The sequence below is a fragment of the Opisthocomus hoazin genome, chromosome 2 (genome assembly GCF_030867145.1).
Source record: "Opisthocomus hoazin isolate bOpiHoa1 chromosome 2, bOpiHoa1.hap1, whole genome shotgun sequence".
NCBI classification, from domain to species: domain Eukaryota; kingdom Metazoa; phylum Chordata; class Aves; order Opisthocomiformes; family Opisthocomidae; genus Opisthocomus; species Opisthocomus hoazin.
The window spans coordinates 130,819,981-130,830,177 of NC_134415.1; positions in this window are offsets into that span (position 1 = coordinate 130,819,981).

Genomic DNA, 10,197 nt, shown 5'->3' on the forward strand with positions numbered 1-10,197 from the left:
GAACTTCTTCCCTCTGAGGGTGACGGAGCCCTGGCCCAGGCTGCCCAGAGGGGCTGTGGAGTCTCCTTCTCTGGAGATATTCCAGCCCCGCCTGGCCACGGTGCTGTGCAGCCTGCTCTGGGTGACCCTGCTTGGGCAGGGGGTTGGGCTGGGTGACCCACAGAGGTCCCTTCCATCCCCGAACATTCTGTGATTCATACACATCAGTATATGATGCAGCTGCACGAGGACTGACAGCTCAAACAGGGTTTAAAGAGAAAGCCAATATCCATGGTAACTTCGAGACATTATCAAGTACAGTCCTGATGGCACAGTGGGACGCAACCACCTGGGAAGCCACATCGATTTGTCCACTGCGGATGAAGTTTGGTGAGAAAGAAAAAGAACTATGCAGACACGTTTCCTAAGCAGGGCAGGAAAGGGAAGACAAGACCTCCTGGGTAACGGCTGAGCTTACCATTACCAGAATTGACTTTCAAAGAAATGAAGTTAGCCAGAAGTGCCAGTCTGGCCCCAAATCTTTCACCCTCGCTTCCCCGCCTTGTGAATGTACTCACCCATCAATGCTCACATCACGTCCCTGCACTCCCACTGATGATTTTCTACCAGTCCATGCCCCAGTGCTCACCCCCTTTTCTCCAGCTCACCATCTTCCAACCCCTCCACAAGCCTGACACAGCGCTTCCCCTCCACCTCAAGCTCCCTGTCCCACTCCCAGGCCCCCCACCCCAGGTCGTTCTTCGCTTCACTCTCCAGTATGGGCTTTACCTGTGATTCTCACAGACCCTCCTTCAATCCCCCCTTCCCAGCCCTATCTCCCGATAACCCCGCTGCCATTTGAGCCCCTCATCTCACTTCTCCATGCTCCAGTGCTCCTCAACACCAGCCCAAGTTTAGCTCCTTAATCAATATACTAATTCTTCTCTCCCAACTCAATTTTTCTCTGCTTTCCTGCCCCACATGTTCCTTTCCCAATCCCCTTAACCCTCCTCTCTACTCCACCTGCTGCTGCCTGCAAAGCCCCCACTTCCCCCCAGTTTCTCCTCCCTTCCCAGACCCTCAGTCCAGCTCCCCCATCCTAAGCCCCCTCTTCCCAGCCCACCCCAGTTTCCTTCTCAATCATCGACTCACAGATTGGTTTGGGTGGGAAGGGACCTTTCAAGGCCATCCAGTCCAACCCCCTGCCATGGGCAGGGACAACTCCAACCAGCTCAGGGTGCTCAGAGCCCCGTCCAACCTGGTCTGGAATGGTTCCAGGGACGGGGTATCTCCCACCTCTCTGGGCAACCTGGGCCAGGGTCTCACCACCCTCAGCGTAAACAATTTCTTCCTTAGATCCAGTCTGAATCTCCCCTCTTTTAGTTTGAATCCATCATCCCTTGTCCTATCATGACAGGCCCTGCTAAAAATCCTGTCCCCAGCTTTCTTCTAAGCCTCCTTTAAGTATTAGGGGGCCGCAGCAAGGTCTCCCCACAGCCTTCTCTTCTCCAGGCTGAGCAGCCCCAAACCCTCCCTCCTCCATCCCCATCCCTTTCCCAAATCCTTTGTCTTTCCACCCAGCCCTCCCAACCCCCTCCCACCCCATTCCCCAACCCTTAGCACCCCCCTCCCCAAGCATCCCCCAACACCGCCCAAAACCCCGAACTCCACACAAACCCCAAATCCTCTCAAATCCCAAACTCCCCCCAAGCCCCATCAAACCCCAAAACTCCCCCAAAACTCCCTCTAAACCCCAAATCCCCCCCCCCAAATCCCAAATGCCCCCAAACTCCTCCCACCACAGGGCAGCCCCGAACCCTTCCCCATCTCCCCTCGCCTCAGGCCCCTTCCCCGCCATCCCCCCCGGCCCAGCTCTTCCCAGCACCCGGCCCAAGGCCCCGCCCCGCCTCAGACCGCCTCTCTCTCCCCCCAGCCCTTCAGGCCCTCTCTCTCCCCCCCCGTCCCTCAGGCCTCCTCCGTCTCTCCCTCCCCCCCCCTGCCCCTCAGACTCCCTCCCCCCCCCCCCGCCCCTCAGACTCCCTCCCTCCCCCCCAGCCTCTCAGGCCCCCCTCTCTCCCCCCCCCCCCTCCCCTCAGGCCCCCCTCTCTCCCCCCCCCTCTCCTCAGGCCCCTCTCTCCCCCTCAGACCCCCTCTCTCCCCGCCAGCCCCTCAGACCCGGGCCCGTTACCGGTCGCCCCAGCCCTTCCCTCTCCTCACCGCCGCTCGCGCCCGCCGCAATTCCCGCCACTGCCGCGCAGCCCCGCCCACTGGCCGCAGCCGGCCAACCCAGAAGGAAGGGGGTGCGGTCGAACCAATCGCAAGTCAGCGAAAGGGGGAGGGGAGAGGCCGCCGCCGGACCAATCGGCGAACGCTTCGCCTTCCCCCTGGCGCAAGCCCGCATCTCCCCTTCCGCGCCTGCGCCCTGGTGGTGGCGTTGGAGACCTACAAGTCCCAGCGGCCTCTACGGCGGCGGACGGCGGCCCGCGAAGGCCAAACTTCCCGCAAAACGCCGAGCGTGCGGGAGTCGCGGGATCGAACCGGGGCTGTGGCTCAGCCCCTTGCCCCCAGCCCTGCCTTGAGGCTCGGGCCGGGCGGAGGAGGGGGTCTTCCCCCGGGCAGGCCCCTTTCCAGCTCCTCTCCCTTCATCTGGGGCATTTCCAGGCAGTGGAAACGCACCTTTCCCCTCTGGTTTCCCATTTCTCTCTGTGTTGCTGTGGCCGGGAGAGCAAACGGGGCTCTACCCCCACCTCACCTGCAGAAATTGATAAACCAAACTGGTTTTTTAATGACACAATGGAAAATGGCACAGTTTGCTGAAGGTTCAATTTCACGGAGAGCGACGGGGTTTGGTCACTGCGGATTTCACGGCGGGGCGAGTTTCCGACCGTCCCACGTTTGTTCCGGCTCCCGTTCCCGGCCGTGTTTCCAAGCTAAAACACGATTTAACGAGCCCTTCGCGCCAATGGGGCCTGGAAAAGGGACCTGGCAAGAAGCCGCCGGGGCCGTCTCCATCCCGACAGTCAGGGCTGTCGCGATCCCCTGGCGACGGAACACTCCAGATGTCCACCCCGCTTGTGCTCACGGTGGGAATTGCAGCCGGATAAAACCCCACCGTGGTCCCACGCCGTCAGCCTGGGATGTCCCAGCGACGGGGACCCTGGGATGAAGCTGAGTGCCAGCCCCAGGGACCAGAGCATCCCGGTCCCCCGGCATTCATCAGCGAGGCTGGGGCGGTTTCCCTCGTAGCCAACCTCTGCGTGGCCATCACACCCCCCTCACCAGGGATTTTAACAACAGCCGACGCTCCCCGTATCACAGAATCACAGAAACACAGAATGGTCGGGGTTGGCAGGGACCTCTGTGGGTCACCCAGCCCAACCCCCTGCCCAAGCAGGGTCACCCAGAGCAGGGGGCACAGCACCGCGGCCAGGCGGGGCTGGAATATCTCCAGAGAAGGAGACTCCACAGCCCCTCTGGGCAGCCTGGGCCAGGGCTCCGTCACCCTCAGAGGGAAGAAGTTCTTCCTCATGTTCAGATGGAACTTCCCAGGCTTCAGTTTGTGCCCGTTGCCCCTTGTCCTGTCGCTGGGCACCACTGCAAAGAGTCTGGCCCCATCCTCCTGACCCCCACCCTGCAGATATTTAGAGGCATTTCGAAGGTCCCCTCTCAGCCTTCTCTTCTCCAGGCTGAACAAGCCCAGCTCCCTCAGCCTCTCCTCGCAGGAGAGATGCTCCAGTCCCCTCCTCATCCTCATAGCCCTGCGCTGGACTCTCTCCAGCAGCTCCTCAAACGAAATAAACCCGCTGCGTTCGTCTGAAATATTTCCTCACGTCTTAAAAACCAGGAGCCAGACCCGGGGATGGGGCACACCAGCCCCAAATCCTGGCTCCACGGGGAGGACGAGGCCGGGGCAATGTTGGGTACCACCCCGTCGCCTTCCCGGCCATGCCCGGCTGGCAGGGAGGGCTTTAATTCCCTGCGCTGGATTTTTTTATTCCCTTATTATCACGGTGAAGATGTCCTGCAGCGAGGAGCCTGTGGCTCACCCCTCCTCCTCTCCCCTCCCAGCCGCCCATCTGCTCGCCGCTTTTCTGTATTTTATCCTCAGAAAAAAAAGTAATTTTCTTCTTAATTTTTCTCTGGGCAGGCTTTCACAGAGCTCTAGCACGTCTGCCCCTGTCCCTCGCGGGGGGACCACCCCATCCTCCCCACCCCTCGCCCAGCATCACCCAGAAACCCGCTCCTGCTATTGGGGAGAATTGTTTTTGTTACGTTTGGGTTAAAAAAGAGAATTAAGCGTGACGAGGACGGGTGGTGGGGTCGGTGTGTCCTTCCCCACCCGCGCGGCAGCCAGCTCCCCTTCGCTCCTGTAAACGCGCGTCTCACGTGTTGGGGGGGGGACAAACATTTTAACGGAGCGATCTAAATAAATCAAGATAAAATAAATCAAAGCCCTGAATGTTAAACACGGGGCCCGCTGGGACGCTTTGGACTCTATTAAAAAGCGCTGCACATTCCTCTGGTGACTCAGAGGTTTTATGTGCTACAGACGACAGTGATGTAGCAGTTTTTCTTTCGCGAGGCGCTTAAATGCCGGGGTTTGGGGGTTATTTTTTGGTGCATCGTGGTTGAGCGGGTACAAGCCCAAGCTCCTGACTGGGAGGACGCTGGGAATGATGGGGCGAGCGGAAGGTGCGAGACCGGTCAGCTGGGCACGACCGACAGGCGGGAGGAGAGATTTAGTTGCTGCTGAGCAAAGAAATCCCTTATCATTATATTTTTATTATTATTATTATTGATCGCTGAAGCCGTTTCATTAAACTCCAAGGTCTCGTGAGCCCGGCCGGAGGCAGCGCGAGCGTCCGGGGCTGCGCAAGGACGGACGCCTGCCGGTGCTTTGGGCTCGGAACCCGCTCCCACCTGGGATCCTCAGCACCTGGAAAACCCAAATCCTGCCCCAAATCACCCCCCACCCCCCCACCCGGGGGGATCCGTGCTGGCTGGAATCTGGGGTTGGCGTCGGCTCCATCGCAGCGCCCGTGGGTATCTCCGTGTCTACGAGCGACGGCGATCTCCTCGGGAAGCCGGTTGCTAATTATCTCCCCTCCTGGGGAAAGCTGCTCCATCGCAGCCCGATGTCACCCGTCCACGGCTGGGGGGGACACAGGGGGGTCCAGGTACTGGCGGGGACGAAGCTGCGTCCTCATCCCGCGTCCGGCAGAAGATGGCACGGGCTGAGGATGCGAGAAAAGAGAGAAGCAGATCCAATTAAGGTGAAAACTCATTTGTCGGCCCCGTGGCGGGGCGGCGGGTGGCGGAGGTGGCTGCGGGGACTTTCCGACCACCTGATGGATGTTGGAGGGGGGGACGAGCAGCCATCTCCCCCCCCACCCCAAATAGCCGCTGGTGGGAAATGAGTCACCAGTTTCAATCTGGTTTCTCGCCAGCCCTTCCCCGCTGCCATCCATCAGACGGGGCCGAGCAGATCGTTTTCCCCAGGGAAGATTTCTTTTTTCACGACAAGGAAGAGATGGGGAGGGGTGCCATGACCCCAAAGCAAGAAGCGAGTAGATGGTTTGAACATCAGCCTTCCCACCTTGCAAAAGCGCTGGTCCCGGGGGTTGGACACCAATAGGACAACCACGGGCTCAAGGCATCGTCGCTCCCGGATGCTTCGGGGGGCAGAGAGCCTCGGCAGCGGTTTTTCAGCGCTGTTTTGGACGCCCAAGCCCGTGCACGTGTAGATGGATGCGTCCACGCTCCCCACACCATGGGGTAAAATCTTTCCCCTACCCAACTCTTCCTCTGCCTTGAAGCTTTTTTTGGGATTTGACTAAAGCTAAGAGCTTTTTCCCCAAAAAACCCCTAAGCCTGTGGTGCTAATAAGGTGATTTTCCCACCCCACATTGGGCTCGATCCCAACTCCGGCCAGACCACCCACTTTCACAGAATCCCACCATGGCAGGGGTTGGCAGGGCCCTCTGGGGTTCACCCAGCCCAACCCCCTGCCCAAGCAGGGTCACCCAGAGCAGGGGGCACAGCACCGCGGCCAGGCGGGGCTGGAATATCTCCAGAGAAGGAGACTCCACAGCCCCTCTGGGCAGCCTGGGCCAGGGCTCCGTCACCCTCAGAGGGAAGAAGTTCTTCCTCGGGTTCAGCTGGAACTTCCCAGGCTTCAGTTTGTGCCCGTTGCCCCTTGTCCTGTCGCTGGGCACCACTGCAAAGAGTCTGGCCCCATCCTCCTGACCCCCACCCTGCAGATATTTAGAGGCATTTCGAAGGTCCCCTCTCAGCCTTCTCTTCTCCAGGCTGAACAAGCCCAGCTCCCTCAGCCTTTCCTCATAGGAGAGATGCTCCAGTCCCCTCACCATCCTCGTAGTCCTTCGCTGGACTCTCTCCAGTAGCTGGAGTAGCTCTCGGTGTGAAGAGGACGTACAAGGGACAATACACCATACTTTGGAGCATATTTGGGCTCAGATTTACCATTTCCCTCCTCCATTTGAAGAAAAACCCACTCCACCACCTTTTTTAAGAGCTCTTCCCACACCCCATCCTCCAGTCCAGCCTCTGGCCGTCCCCGTGGCCTCCCAGTCCCTGCATTGCTCCTAGGAGCCAAGCATCCCAAGCAACGCTCCAGAGGCAGCTCCACGAGCGATGAATAGAGAGGGGTAAAGGCTTCTGAAATTCAGAGATCCCCCCATCTTTCAAGGACCATCATCTCGACGGCTTCAATTCATCAGTAAGAGGTAATTTGTGAAAGGATGGGTGATCTTCAGCAAAAGTCTTATTGCTCTCCGCTCCAGCGCTAATAAGCGGCTGCAGAAGGGTTTGAGTGACAGCTAAATGAGCGCAATCGGGCTTTCAATAAAACTGCAATTTCTAACGAGATGACACAAATACTTGGCGGGGCCCCGTCAAGCCCCCACCGCTCATTGCGGCTGAGCGCCGAGCGGCAGAGCTCTTGTGCTGTCGGCAGCATCTCCCATTGTTTTATTTCTTGAGGAACCTATTCATGGTTCTGCTTGGAGAAGACCACAGACCGTTGGCCGGCCATTCTCTGCTTTGTGGGTTCACGCTGAGGTGGGTACGTGGTGGTGGCATCTAGTACCCATGTGTCCCATGGGAGAACAGAGCTGAGGAGGGCAGAGCCACCGGGACGTTTGGGTATGGTGTGTCTGAGCATGGTGTAACCAGGAGGATGGTCTGGGATGCCAGCACAAAGAGCTTTGGGGGCAAAAATCACCTTGAATGACAAATTTGGAGATCTTTGAAACGAAGACATCACCCATCTTTGTTCTTTGTATAGGGCTGATGTGAAATGACCCCCAAAACCAACACTGGAGGAAGGGTGGGTGCTCCAGGTCCATCCACAAGCAAAGTGAGTGCCGGTGATCAGATCAGGGCAGTTTGGTCTAGCAAAAAACACCAGGATGGATGCTCTCCATCACCTTGCTGTGGGCCAGAGATGATCCCCAGCTACCACCACTCTCCGAGAGCTGCCCCATCCTCAGCAGGACCAGCTCAGGGATGGAGATGGAGATGGAGATGGGTGGAGATGGCCATGTTCTGTGACTCCTGGGGTCACTCCAGGCAGGGACCTTTACTAAAGGTCCTCCTGTCCTGTTTTGGGTCCCTGCTACCTTTCATGCCCCTTGGGTCAGAAGGTCCCAGGAAGGTGGGATGGGAACTCTGGAGGCCTCTGGTCCCAACCCTGCTCAAAGCAGGGCCAACCTCAGAGCGGGTCATTCTGCTCAGCGCCCATCCAGATGTGGTTCCAGCATCTCCAAGGATGAAACACTGAGGCTGTGCAGAGAGGAGCAGCCATGTCCCTTGCACCTTGGGGGTAAAATCTCCTTTTCCCAACACAAAACGGAGTTTCCGTGACCAAACTGGCCCTTCCCAGAAGCAAGGATGAAGGGCATCAGGCAGAAACTATGATCTTCTCAGATGTTGCCTCAAGCTGAGTTGCCCTAGTCCCTCTTCCCTTGTAGGAATATCATCTTTCCTTCTTTCCTGCTTGATGCAAAGCACAGGAAGGGATTGCTCTCCCCTCCCTTTCATGTTTTTTTCCTTAACATTTCTCCCAAATCCCTCAACTTGTCCATTTTTAACCTCAGACTCCTCATTTCAGCCAGGACCTACTGGACAGTGAATCCATTATTGCCTACGTTATGATGGAGATCAGGCAGGGGATTACGTGCTGCTTGGCCCATGAAGAGCTGCAGCTGCATGAGAGGATGGTTTCTGCTCCGTCCCATCCTCCTGCTGCCCGTCAGACCCCTTCCCAAGCTCATCCAACTCGCTAAAGTGGTGGAAAACGAACCTGAGGAGAAAGCGGGTTATTTTCCCACCCGGTGAATTGGATCAGTGTCATTGGATGATCTGGATGAGGGGGTTGAGTGCTCCCTCAGTGAGGTTGCAGATGACACCAAGTTGGGTGGGAGTGTCGATCTGCTGGAGGGCAGGAAGGCTCTGCAGAGGGGTCTGGGCAGGCTGGGTCAATGGGCCGAGGCCAACTGTGTGAGGTTCAACAAGGCCAAGTGCCGGGCCCTGCATTTGGGTCACACCAACCCCACACAAGGCTGCAGGCTTGGGGAGGAGCGGCTGGAGAGCTGCCCAGGGAAAAAGGACCTGGGGGTGCTGGTCGACAGCCAGCTGAACAGGAGCCAGCAGTGTGCCCAGGTGGCCAAGAAGGCCAACGGCATCCTGGCTTGTACCAGCAATGGTGTGGCCAGCAGGACTGGGGCAGGGATCGTGCCCCTGGACTGGGCACTGGTGAGGCCGCAGCTCGAGTGCTGTGCTCAGCTTTGGGCCCCTCACTCCAAGAAGGACATGGAGGGGCTGGAGTGTGTCCAGAGAAGGGCGGCGAGGCTGGGGAGGTGGCTGGAGAACAAGTCTGATGAGGAGCGGCTGAGGGAGCTGGGGTTGTTCAGTCTGGAGAAGAGGAGGCTGAGGGGGGACCTCATCGCTCTCTGCAGCTCCCTGACAGGAGGGTGGAGTGAGGGGGGGTTGGTCTCTTCTCCCACGTAACCAGCAATGGGACGAGAGGCAATGGCCTCAGGTTGGGTCAGGGGAGGTTTAGATTGGAGATTAGGAGAAGTTTCTTTCCTGCAAGAGCGGTCAGGCCTTGGACCAGGCTGCCGAGGGCAGTGGTGGAGTCCCCATCCCTGGAGGGGTTCAAAAACTGTGTAGATGTGGCACTTGGGGACACGGTTTAGCAGGCATGGGGGTGCTAGGCGGATGGTTGGACCTGATGATCCTAGAGGTCTTTTCCAACCTATGATTCCATGATTCTATGATCTGCCTCCTGCTCGGGCTCCAGGCTGCCCTCAGCATCCTCTGCTGCCAGCGTTCCTGGGTTTATCGACAGCGAAGGATGCAAATGATTTCCCGTCGTGCCCGGCAAGTCCTCGCCTGTCACCCAGCAGGACTCGGATGGCTGCGGTGTTTGGTGGCGGTGCAAGCCCTGGCTCGTTGAAGGGGAAAAATTGTGCCGGCCCCGCTCCCTTGCCCGGCCCCGAGCTGCTTGTCGGGGCACAGAAAGGGCTTGAGCCTTCATCACACTCATCCTCACCCCGCCGGCGTGGCTGCCCTATACACGCCTGGAAAATGATCAAAAAAAATAATGAATAACAAATAAATAATTGGGAAAAGAATCAGGCAGCATCCGAAAGCGAACGTGGGACACATCACCCAGGCTTGGGCAGGTCCTTGGCCCCTCCACCTGCGACATTGAAGGGATCCCCGAGGAACAACAACTTCCCAGCTCCAGAGTTTTCCAGCTCCTGCCGTCCTCCGGGTGGCTTTCGAATCGTCTCCGTGTTTCCCTTGCGCCGGATCCCATCTGCTCGATGTCTTCTCTCTGAAAAGGATCGTTGCTTTTCACTGCTAATTGCCTGTCGCTTCAAATCCTCCTGCTCTCCGTCTTCCCCACCTCGAGCCGTGGAGGAGAGCGCTTGGACAGACCCAACTTTGAAACAGAAATGCCCAAAAACCTTAAAAAAAAAAGCATCTGTATATTCTGTTCTAATTATGCAAGGAGTGAATCATCCCCAGATCCCAAACCTGCTCCCTCTTCGCTCCTGCTGATGGGGTTTTAGCTGCTGGTACCCACACGGACCTGGAAAAACCTGGAAACGCTGCAAAAATGGGTATTTCTCCTGCCTAGTGTGCTGGCTTTGGGCCCCTTGGCTGTCAATCCTCCCTCCCCACCCCTCT